General features: G+C 42.6%; 1 protein-coding gene across 1 annotated transcript in view; it reads right to left on the bottom strand.

Moving 5' to 3' along the window:
• Positions 1–12622, bottom strand: part of GNA14 (G protein subunit alpha 14) — a 193576-nt gene that overhangs the window by 95155 nt on the left and 85799 nt on the right. The gene's annotated exons all lie outside the window — the stretch shown is intronic.

The raw sequence follows: 12622 nt of genomic DNA on the forward strand, positions 1-12622 counted from the left end.
TTAGGCCCCAGGGAACTGCTCCCCGACATCCCTTGCCCTATGACCTCGAAACAAGTGGCATCCGTGTCTGAAAGCCCCAAACATTTGAGGGTTTCCCCACTGCTAATACCAGCCATGGCAGCGATGGGGGCTGCTTCAGAGCGCAGGGAAGGTTTGAGCAGCAGAAACACGCGATGTGAGAAAAGGCTAATTAACTTGTCAATTCCTTTCTTTCAAACACATGAATACAATGGATCCTCGCACAATGAAGCACCATCCCTAGCTGTACTAAATGTCTATATTCTTCCCCCTCCTCATATTCCAATTTGTAGTTCAGGAGGTCCTCCAAACTCACAACACTTGTACATGGCAGCCAAGGAACATTTTACATCAAACCATTCCTACTGCTCTTAAATTTGCACAGATGTCCAGATAATATGTGTGAAACATGATGCCAGGGCTTTACATTAATATTAGATTGAGGGCTTCCCTGGTGGCGCAGAGGTTGAGAGTCCGCCTGCCGATGCAGGGGACGGGGGTTCGTGCCCCGGTCCTGGAGGATCCCCACATGCCGCGGAGCGGCTGAGCCCGTGAGCCGTGGCCGCTGAACCCGTGAGCCGTGGCCGCTGAGCCTGAGCGTCCGGAGCCTGTTGCTCCGCAACGGGAGAGGCCACAGCAGTGAGAGGCCCGCGTACAGCAAAAAAAAAAAAAAATATTAGATTGAGATATTGTTTGAATAGACAGGAAAAGGTGCAGCGTATGTGACAGACATTTGTGTGATGGAATTAAAATATTTTCTTTCTAATATTTTTTGTGATAAAGATAATTTATCTCAGAGATCCCATTACCATGTTTGGAACATAATATACTATATTTATGGTTCATTTTCAAATCCAAGTATTGCTTTAAAGAAGTTTTTTTAACAATTCAGGTTGATATGATCTCAGTAGGGCAAAGTTTCTTCTAATTGGAATTAATGAAAATCATCTCAGAACTAAAATGACTCAATCAAAGTTGGATTCTTCAAATGGGTGAACTGCATACGTACGAATATATATACAATATATATTCAGTATACTTGTTATAAAAAAGTCATCTAACAGTATTTCTATTAAAACAACACAAATTGTATGAAAATCTTAATTAAAATAATATAATTCATGATTTTACTATAAAGGACAAAAATTATGAAATAGGAAATGATGGATTAATTATAAAATACTTTATTACGTATCCACATCTCATTGATCCAACAGAATACCCAGACAGTGCAGTTATAGTTAAATTTAATCATCTTTGCTACTTTGTTCCCTTTTAGTCATATTAAAAACCATAGTTGTACATATCTTTTTTGACATTTTAGTTATAAAGAGATGTTTGTCATGGTAAGAGGATAGAACATATTAATAATGGTTTGTTGGCTTGATTATTGCCTGTAACCATTTAGACTTATGGGATGTGGGTCTCCATCTGTACTCTCGCCAGGGGCCCTGTGAACATCAGGCCCCGGAGAAACATCTAGGGGACTCGAACAATTTTTCCAGGTGAACAACTGAGACAACTCTTAGCATTTGATAAGATCTTTCCTTGTAAGAAAAAAAAAAATGTTCCTTCAAGTTGATCTTTTCAAAACACAAACCTGCTTTTCTATGTGTCTTCCCATCCTCAGCTCAAAACCCTCAATGGGGGCTTCCCTGGTGGCGCAGTGGTTGAGAGTCCACCTGCCGATGTAGGGGACATGGGTTTGTGCCCCGGTCTGGGAAGCTCCCACATGCCGCGGAGCGGCTGGGCCCGTGAGCCATGGCCGCTGAGCCTGGGCGTCCGCTCCGCAACGGGAGAGGCCACAACAGTGAGAGGCCCGCGTACCGCAAAAAAAAAAAAACCTCTCAATGGCCTCCCCTCAGCTCAGGAAGAAAGAAAACTACTGTGGCCAACAAGGCCGCGTGGTCTGGCCTCTCCGTCTTCACCAGCCTCTTCTCACAACACGCTTTCCTCCTCCCTCTGCACTCTAGCCACACTGGCCTCCTTGTTGCAGCCTTGGCCCATGCCTCGCACGTTCCTGGGATGGTCTCCCTTCACCCCTCTCACTGCTGCTCTTCACCTGGACTGGTCTGCCTGATGAGGTCAAGTCCCCATACTCTAGGTTCTCAAGGTACCATGAACTTCTGGTTGGAGCACCTGTTCCAGCTGCACTTTTGCCCATTAATGTCATTCTTCCTTTGAAATATGCCTCCCTTACCAGCCTGTAAGTTTTGTAAGGGGAGACAGGGGCCATATTTGTTTTTATTCACACTGCCTCCCCTTGGGCCAGGTATAATGCCTTACACTTGGCACAAGCTCATTAAGCTTTTATAAAATTGTGATAAAATACACACAGCAAAATTTACCATCTTTATTATTTGTAGGTATACAGTTCAGAAGTGTTAAGTATATTCACATTGTTGTGCTATCTCCAGAACGCTTTTCATCCTGCAGAACTGAAACTCCACACCCATTAAACAACTCCCCAGTCCTCCCTCCCCCCCAGCCACCTTTCTACTTTCTGTATCTAAGAATCTGACCACTCTGGGTACCTCATATAAGGGGAATCACACAGTATTTGTCTTTTTGTGACTGGCTTATATCACGTAGCATAATACCCTCAAGGTTCATTCATGTTGTAGCCTGGGACAGCATTTCCTTCCTTTTTTTTTTTTTTTTTTAAAGACCCTGATTATTTTTTATTTATTTATTTATTTAAATTTATTTATTTTTGTCTGCGTTGGGTCTTTGCTGGGCGCGGGCTTTCTCTAGTTGCAGCGAGCGGGGGCTACTCTTCATTGCGATGCGCGGGCTTCTCATCGCGGTGGCTTCTCTTGCCCCGGAGCCCGGGCTCTAGGCGCGCGGGCTTCAGTAGTTGTGGCTCGTGGGCTCTCGAGCGCAGGCTCAGTAGTTGTGGCGCACGGGCTTAGTTTCTCCACAGCATGTGGGATCTTCCCGGACCAGGGAACAAACCCGTGTCCCCTGCATTGGCAGGCGGATTCTTAACCACTGCGCCACGAGGGAAGCCCTCCTTCCTTTTTTTTTTTTACATCTTCATTGGAGTATAATTGCTTTACAATGGTGTGTTAGTTTCTGCTTTATAACAAAGTGAATCAATTATACATATACATATGTTCCCATATCTCTTCCCTCTTGCGTCTCCCTCCCTCCCACTCTCCCATATCCCACCCCTCTAGGTGGTCACAAAGCACTGAGCTGATCTCCCTGTGCTATGCGGCTGCTTCCCACTAGCTATCTATTTTACATTTGGTAGTGTATATATGTCCATGCCACTCTCTCACTTTGTCACAACTTACCCTTCCCCCTCCCCATATCCTCAAGTCCATTCTCTAGTAGGTCTGTGTCTTTATTCCTGTCTTACCCCTAGGTCCACCACCGGATGAATGGATAAAGAAGATGTGGCACATATATACAATGGAATATTGCTCCTTCCTTTTAAAATCTTGAATAATATTATTGAATTGAAAGTATTTTTTGAATACATGATAGTGATAAGGAATCCATCCAATCTCAGCTGCCTTCACTATCCACAAATAGGAAAAGAGGTAGCTCACCCTCTCTCAACCACCCAGTGTGCTATGTGGGTAGCAGTGACCTCAACCATGGCAGGAACCACCATGAAAATGGCCAAGCAGGAGCCTTATCCTGATTCTCTGTGACCCTTTCCCAGTTACTGCCCAGTCCTAATAATGGTGACTGTTAGAGAGTCACACTGTGCCTGGTACTCTGCACACATGCTCTCCTTTGATCCTCACAACCAACCCACGAGGGATGAACTATTACTGTCATCTTTATCATACAGATGAGAAACCTGGGGCTTATACTGTTCAGTGATCTCTGTAGGTGCACACTGTCAGCAAGAGAAAGAGGGGACTTACTCAATCAGACTCTAATGCAGACTCTACTGTCAGAGAAGAACATCGGGATCGTGACCAAATGGACTTAGTCATACTGCTCTAATGAGGACAGACGGGAAGTTCACAGCCGCACACTGAACCCTAAGCCCAGGCACACCCACCATCCTGCAGGCGCACACTGTTGGGGCATGAAGAAGAACCTCCCGACAGGTGAGTGTCCTCACAACCTCACAAGCCTCCCTGTTGCCTTACTTCTACCTCCAGAGACCGGAAAGGTGGGTGCCGTCTTCCCAGGTCAGAGAGGAGGAAACTGTGAGTCAGCAAACAGGGCAAAGCTGATGCAGATTCAGAGCTGCGGCTAGCAACCGGGCTGCTAAAGCCTTAGCCTTCAAGGTTCAACACAAATAACACCCCCCTAAAAGAATTTTCTTCCCCTTCATCCCCCCAACAGTTAGGCTTGCCCCCTTTAAGCTCTCAAAGTGCCTGTGGACACCCCAGTGGGGCCCATCCCCTAACTGCTTGCTTGCAGATATGTCTCTTGCTACACCCTAAGTCCAGGAAGGGTAAGGCTTGGGAGTCACGCATTTGGGTACCACGAACACTGTGCCTGCCATATAGTCAGCTCTCAAAAAATGACTAAATGGAGGAATGAATAGAACAAACATGAGAAGTCAGTGTTCCCCCATTGGTCTTATATCGCAGACAACTGCAGAAAAGTGAGATATGAATTGTCAAAAGATGACTGTGATGAGACCAGTTTCATGAGGACTCTTGGCTGCCAAGACTTAGTGTGTTGACTGAGGACCCGTGGGAAGGTCCTATACGGTCAGAGCTTGGTCTAGAATCCTGAATCAGATTAGATCTCTGCTCTTGCAGAATCCTGGGGTTCCCTGCATCTCTTCTGTGATGCTGCCACACTTGCTTCTATTCCACCCCAGCAAGGTTGACCTTGGGCAAAGTGCTACCTTATCCTAAGTGAAGGTTAATACTTCCCCATTCTACATACCACAAAGCTGACGTGAACGGAGAGATTATGTAATTATCACGAAACACCTGGGTTTTGGACCCTCTTAAGCCGGAAAAATCATCAAGACTCACCCCAAAGTTCTATACCAAGGTAGAGGATCTTTTGCATTTTAAAGACCATTCACTTACAAAAGGTTAAAGTCAACCCCACCAGCAGCCCCAAACACAGAAACATGTTTAAAAAGTCACTGATTTTGCTTTTGGACATGGAAGATTTTGAAAAGAAAAGGTTAGAAATGATTTTAAAGATTAATAAAAAGATGATATAAATGTATTTGATCAATACCAATATTTTAAAACATTCTTCAATTCTACTAATATATTGTGGTTATTTGAAGAATAAAAAACCAAACATAGGGCAAAAAAAGGACAGGTTAAAGAAAAGAAGAAAGATTGAAAGACACACACCACCTGGGGCTGAGGGCAAGAGAGCAAAGAAACTCGGTGGGCTGGGGGTAGGGGTGAAGGATCCTCTCCCTCTCATTTAAGCCTCAACACAACCCGGTTAGTATCTTCTTTTTCCAGAAGGGAACCTGAATATCAAAAAGATTAGATAGTTTATTTAATCTCTGTCCAAGGTCAAAGTCTGTCCAAGGTGACTCAGCTTGGAAGTGTTTGTTGAGTCTTGGGTCTAAATCTGGGTCTCTGTTGGTGCATGCACTTCCCATGATAACACCATGTGCTAGTTTTACACTGAGTGTTTCCCCAAATAAATGGCCAAGTCACACCCTTCTATCAGCTAAGCACTGTCTTCACCTGGTTCTGAGACTCCAGCACTTGGAGCTTTATCTTTAATTCTTCAGAGCTCTGCTCTAAATGAGAGTTCCAACAGCAGATGGGGGCTGAGGTGGGAGAGGCGGTGGAAACACGAGAGGTAAGTCAGTCTCTGCAATGACAGCTGTGACCAGGACTTAGAGGGACCAGTAACCTCAAGCTAAGGATCTGAGCTGAGTTTCTGTCTGGATGGTCTGTCCATTGACGTAAGTGGGGTGTTAAAGTCCCCCACTCCTATTGTGTTACTGTCAATTTCTCCTTTTATTATCTGTTAATATTTGCCTTCTATGTTGAGGTGCTTCTATGTTGGATGCATACATATTTACAATTGTTATATCTTCTTGGATTGATCCCTTGATCATTATGTAATAGTCTTTTTTTTTTTTTTTTTTTTAACATTATTTATTTATTTATTTTTGGCCGCGTTGGGTCTTTGCTGCTGCATTCGGGCTTTCTCTAGTTGTGGCGAGCAGGAGCTACTCTTCATTGCAGTGTGTGGGCTTCTCATTGCTGTGGCTTTTCTTGTTGCAGATCGTGGGCTCTAGGCCCACAGGCTTCCATAGTTGTGGCATGTGGGCTCAGTAGTTGTGGTGCACAGGCTCAGTTGCTCTGCAGAATGTGGGATCTTCCCAGACCAGGGATTGAACCCGTGTCCCCTGCATTGGCAGGTGGATTCTTAACCGCTGGGCCACCAGGGAAGTCCCAACAGTCTTTATTTTAAAGTCTCTTTTGTCTGATATGAGTATTGCTACTCAGCTTTGTTTTGATTTCCATTTGCATGGAATACCTTTTTCCATCCCCTCACTTTCAGGCTGTATGTGTCTCTAGGTCTGAAGTGAGTTGGTATAGGCAGCATATATACGGGGCTTGTTTTTGTATCCTCACTTCTTCTAAACAGAAACTCAACACTCAGACATAGAGCACAACCGTTCATTTATTCCACACAAAAGAAAAATCTAAATGATATGATTTTTAGAACAAAAATTATTGGTGATTGGAAGAATAGGTGACTTAGCTCTGACATCCCTCCTGACTGCGTATTAGAATGTGTTGTTTGGGCCAGTCAGTAGCACAGGTCCACTCTGCTTTGTTTCTTATCTCTTTGTGAGAACTTTCTCGCTGGCTCTTCCACAAAATCAACATGCTGGTGGACGGCACCTCCACAGCCTCTGCAGATAGCAGGAGAACTGAGCCCTCACTCTGGGAGCAGCATTCCCTCACTCTGGGAGCAGCAGAGAGGGGGGAGCCGTGGCTTGGAAGGCGAACTTTGGTATCAAGTGACCAAGAGATTTAATCAGATGAGACAAAGGGGGACAGGGGAGGGAACCACAGGCCAGAAGGACTTTTGCTCCTGGACCCAATGTTATTAAAATACAGAGCAGAGAATGGAGTAAAATTACAATTCCATCTCTAGATTCTGTTCCAAATATAAATAAGGGAAATGCCTCTTTTCTCCCACTTAGTTTTTGCTTCACTGTTTTCATACTTGGAGGAAAGAAAACCAACGATGGGTTATAAGTACTTTAAAACTTTCGTTATCATTAAGAGCCTACTAGTTTCGGGTTCTTATTTATCATCACCCTACTACAAATGTGGTCTGTAATAAAATCAGGGGGTAACCTCTGAGTAAGGCACCCTGGTTGTAACAGAGATTCCTCCGAGGGCCTGGTTCGCCTTCCCTGCTTTTGTGCCCGCTGACCTCCAGGCAGGAGACCAAGCTGCCTCTCACTACGCCTGCCTCTCGTACTCCCGAGTCTCTCGCTGCAGTACTCTGCCGGGATCCTGTGCCTCCCCCCACCGTAAATGTGAGTTACTTCCTTTTCCAGCATACATGCCCAGCAAGTGGTTAATCTGCACTTACGTGGCTTGCTACTCGGGCATGGCTGGCACACATGGATAACCTGTGTTCTATTTAAGTGAAAGCTCACCTCCGCAGGCTTCCTGTGTCCGTGGGTGGTGGGTGTGCACTCTGCAGGGCCGGGAGCTTTCCTACAGGATACTTGTTCTTGGCATTCACTTACCAGTGTTTCCCCAAACTCCATTATTTCTGTACCTACCTTGCTATTTTTATCATATCCATGTACCATCTGCATGATTATATAATATTAAAAATTTTTTTATTTAAATAAGCTTCTTATGTAAGGAAACATGAATGTTATGAGTAAAAAACCAGTGTCATTTGCCATGGGTAATCCAATTAAATATTTGATTAATTAAATATTATCATAAGACTTTGGTGATATTCCAACTACAAACATCTGGTCTATCCCCCAGTGATCTGGTGTGTATTATGTGAAATGTACTCTTTTACTCTCCATCCTTAAAGGAGCTTTCCCCCTCTTTCTCTTGAGAGGCTTCTGAAATTCTACCCATGAACCTCACACACGTACAAAAAAACTGAGGGTTGAAACTGATGTAACTAAAAAGGGGTCAGAAAAATGTCTTAGCACTAAAATTCTAAACTCTGAGATTTGAGAAAGCCATCTGAGGTTCGAGTTTCAGCTTAAGACTCAGAAAGACTCATGGGGAGGGAAAAAAAAGTTGGTTTTTAGAAGCCAGGAGAGAACAGAGGCCAAAGCAAAAAGGCCTTTCCAAGTGATAAACCGAGCATATCTAAACAGAAAGCCAATTGTTCTAAAGTTTACCTATAATCTTTAGTCAAGACCGCCTCCCTGAGAGTCAAAGGGAGGAGCTGATAAAACTTCTCAGATGGGCTAAGCCAACTCCAATAGTCTGTGATATTTTCTGAAACCATCTGGGAGAAGCCATTGTGTTTCAGCTCAGTTTTACAGAAGATGATGTATGTAAACAGAACAGAAATGGGGACACAATTCTGTACGTTGGTGTAAATGACTTATGAGACCAACGGGCAGAAGAGGGTATGGACACATTCTGTTGTGACTGGCAGGTTGGCTCTACGGGGCCTTATTTCTCTTGTTTCCTCGTGTCTTTGGAGCCTAAAACAGAGCACATAGTAGGAGCCTAATAAATATCTGTGCTTCGGTATTCATTGACTAAGACAACAAGGATGATCACGGTCTGGGAAAGCAATGGGAAGAGGGTTTGCCTGGCCAAGAGAGGACTCAGGACTAAGTGGACAAGTCTGTTGGGTGACAAAGCAGCCTCACACAGGAGCAGGCACACTGCCACTTGCCCTTTCCGATGAGGACACGCGGGGCCCCGGGGCCAGCCACACAGGGAGGCTCAGGTTCTGTATCAGAGTTTCCTGGTAGTTGGGTACAGGAGTTAGGAAAATGCCTTTTGGAATCTTTATGCAGGAGAGGTTCTTAGTAGCAAAGAGGGTGGCCTGGAGGAGAGTGCCTGGATTTGGGGGCACTCTGCTTGGTTCCCTATAACTCACAGCTGACCTTGGGCAGCAGCCACCCCAGGTGGCGGGAGTTTCTGCACCTGTGAGTGCTGCAATCCTGGTACTTGTTATTCTAAAGATACTGATTCATGAGAGAATCTGGCTAACATTGGGGAAAATTCCAAATGATCCCTTACTGCTACGGTGAGAATGTTTGTCCCCCCCACCCAACCCCATAAGGCTGAGAATCTTATGCCCAAAGAGATGGCATTAGGAGGGCCTTTGGAAGGTGATTAGGTCATGAGAGTGGAGCCCTCATGAATGACATTAGTACCGTTATAAAGAGAACCCAGAGAGCTCCCTTGCCCCTTCTACCATATGAGGCCACCGGGAGATGTCTGCAGTCTGGAGACCAGCTCTCATCAGAACTCAACCTTAATGACACCCAGAACTTCAACTTCCAGCCTCCAGACTGTGAGAAATACACCTCTGCTGTGTATGAGCTACCCAGTCTGTGGTATTTCATAGCAGCCTAAGTGAACTAAGACATCTACCCAAGTGCAATCCAATGGAGGGAGGGATACTCAATAAAAATGCAGGTTCCTGGGCTCCTCCTCAGTTTAACTCTGACTCACACTTGCAGGAGCCTGGCATTATGCATTTTAACCAGAGCTCCAAGGGTTTTGATGCACCCAGTCCATGGACTGGTTGGGAAGCACTTCTCCAGGCTCTCCCGAGAGGAACCTCTACTAATGTAATCTACCTGGGACTGGAATGCTCAAATTTTTACATCACGTTCAGTGTAGCCAATGGGATTTTATACCAAGTTCCAATTTCATTTCTGCATGAACAAAATATCTCTGTGGGAGCTCTGTTTTTCAGTTTCCAGAGGGGAAACATTTTGAAGGTGCCATAAAGATTCACTTATTCAAATCAGTCCCCCCCAATCCCCATATCACCATCACAATCATGTCATCTTCCCCAGCCTCTGCTCTTGCAAACAGAAAACGTGCTATTTTTCACCATAAAAGGAGAAGTGGCAATGTCCCAGGCATCATAGAACTGGAAACAACTGGACACAGAGTTCATGGCTGCTTTCTCAACAAAAGAGGTAAGTACAAGTCTTTTGAAACAAAAAGGAAAAGCTGAAAGAACTTAAGTGATGAGGCTCAATAGATAGTTTGAGATTTTTTTTAAAAAAAAGAAGCCAACACTAAAACAATGGAGCAGAATTCAAGATGCTGTATATTTTATAGTCTTTTTGTTTCATTAATCTACAAAATCATTTGTATTGACTCACCAAGAAAAGCAGCAATGCCAAGTATTTCCTGCCACTTTCTGTCTTTGGGCCTCATTTTGATCAAGATGGTATTTTCAAGTCCAAACTTGATTTCTGAGCAGTTCTTATATCAGGCAAAGCCAAAAGATCATGCTAACAATTTTCAATCACAAAGATTTTTTGAATAAATGTTTTTCTAATTTGAAGTATCAAACATAATGTACTTCTCATATTTGCCACAAGTGCATTTAAAAGTTCAAATGCAAGGAGACAGCAAGGCTACTTTTTACTCTAAATTAATTTGAGCTATTTACCTACACAACCAAATTTCTATAATTTGTTAGAAATGTGGTATTCGTAAAAAATTCAATACAAATATTCAGCTTAGAATTAACTGCTTTATGTCAGGAAACGGTTGTCATTAATTGACATGCATCTCTTGTATGCAGTCAACATGATCCAGAGATCTTTGTTAGCCAGATATTCTAACTGACCCTTCCACGAAGAGTTACACAATTTTGCTTGTTCTGTGTCAATAGCTCGTCTGTATAAGTTTCCGGAAAAGTAACAAAATATACAGAATCTTAAGAAACAAATGCCTGCTAGTGACAAAACTCTATTTTGGAAAATGCTGAGGACATCAATTACTTTCCCCTAAAAATGAATAAACCACACAAAGGATAGGGAGGAACCTATTCAAATAATCTCTGTGGTTTACAACTAAAATATTAGCAATCCCATTAGAAGTAAAACTCATTTCACTTATAAGGAGGGTCAAGAGATCACTTTCTGCTCTATGACTCTAACTCATAATTGTTTTATTTTTTAAAAAGACAAATTGTAAGCATTTTCATAAATGATTTTAGAATCTTCCCCAGTTCACTGCTCTTCCTGAAAATTGACATTTCCCTCATTCTTACAGAAACGTTTACCAAGAAGTCATACCACCAGGGCGCTAATAAGACTTTAGCCTCTCAACCTTTGAAAGGATATGAGGAATCATATATCCCCAGAATGGTCAACACAGGGAGGAGTCTAAATTCAGAACTTGTTCCTTCACAAGTTATGATTGTCTAAAAGCTGAATTTTTGCTCATGCTGAAAAAGAATAGGAGGAAGGATAGAGCAAAGACAAAAATTACTCAAAGGAAAAGATGAAGCTCTAAAAAGATAGGATGGACTTAAAATCTTCAAACCTCAATAAGGGCAGGCAAGGAGACAAGATATCTATTTCGAAATACTAAAGCATCTTGCTGAAACACGGGGAGTATCTGACCCACCCTTCTATCCATCCTCCTCCACTCCAAAGATAAATTTAAATGAAAATAAGTTAAATTGTAGTTAAACAAAAGTAGACACTAGTGCAATTAAATGCATGTTCAGGTTAAGAATGAAAGCACAGAGAATTCCAAGACCGTGGGACTTTCAAAGTACCATGCACTATCATCCACTTTGGATGGTTTTCCAAAAAAATTGTTCTCTTGAAGTCCTTCTCACCATTCTGGCAGAATATGAAATTAGTTTTATTCAGATTTCAGTACAGTAAACCCCTCCGTCCCCATCCATGGTTTGAATTTCTGCAGTTTCAGTTACCTGTGGTCAACCGTGGTCTGAAAATATTAAATGGAGAATTCCATAAATAAATAATTCTTAAGTTTTAAGTTGCACACCCTTCTGAGTAGCATAATGAAAGCTTGCACCATCTCACTCTGTCCTGCCTGGGACATGAGTCATCCCTTTATCCAGCGTATCCCACCCATTAGTCACTTAGTAGCTATGTGGTTATCAGATTGACTGTGCAGTTATCGCAGTGCTTGTGTTCAAGTCACCCTTTTTTTACTTAATAATGGCCCCAAGGCGCAGGCGTAGTGACGCTGACGATTTGGATATGCCTATGAGAAGTCATAACGTGCTTTCTTTAAGAGAAAAGGTAAAAATTCTCAACTTAATAAGAAAAGAAAAACATATGCTGAGGTGGCTAAGATCTATGGAAAGAATGAATCTTCTATCTGTGAAGTTGTGAAGAAGGAAAAAGAAATCCATGCTAGTTTTGCTGTTGCATCTCAAACTGCAACAAGTTATGGCCACACTGTGTGAAAAGTACTTAGTTAAGATAGAAAAGGCATTAAATTTATACAATATTTTATTTATAATTTATTATAAATATAAATATATATAAATATATAAAAATATATTTTATTTATAAATTTATACAATATTATATTTCACATAACTTTTATTAGAGTATATTATTTGAATTGTTCTATTTTATTATTAGTTATGTTGTTAATCTCTTACTGTGCCTAATTTATAAGTTAAACTTTATCACAGGTACGTATGTATAGAAAAAAACATAGTG

This window comes from Phocoena phocoena, chromosome 6, assembly GCF_963924675.1.
Source record: "Phocoena phocoena chromosome 6, mPhoPho1.1, whole genome shotgun sequence".
NCBI lineage: Eukaryota > Metazoa > Chordata > Mammalia > Artiodactyla > Phocoenidae > Phocoena > Phocoena phocoena.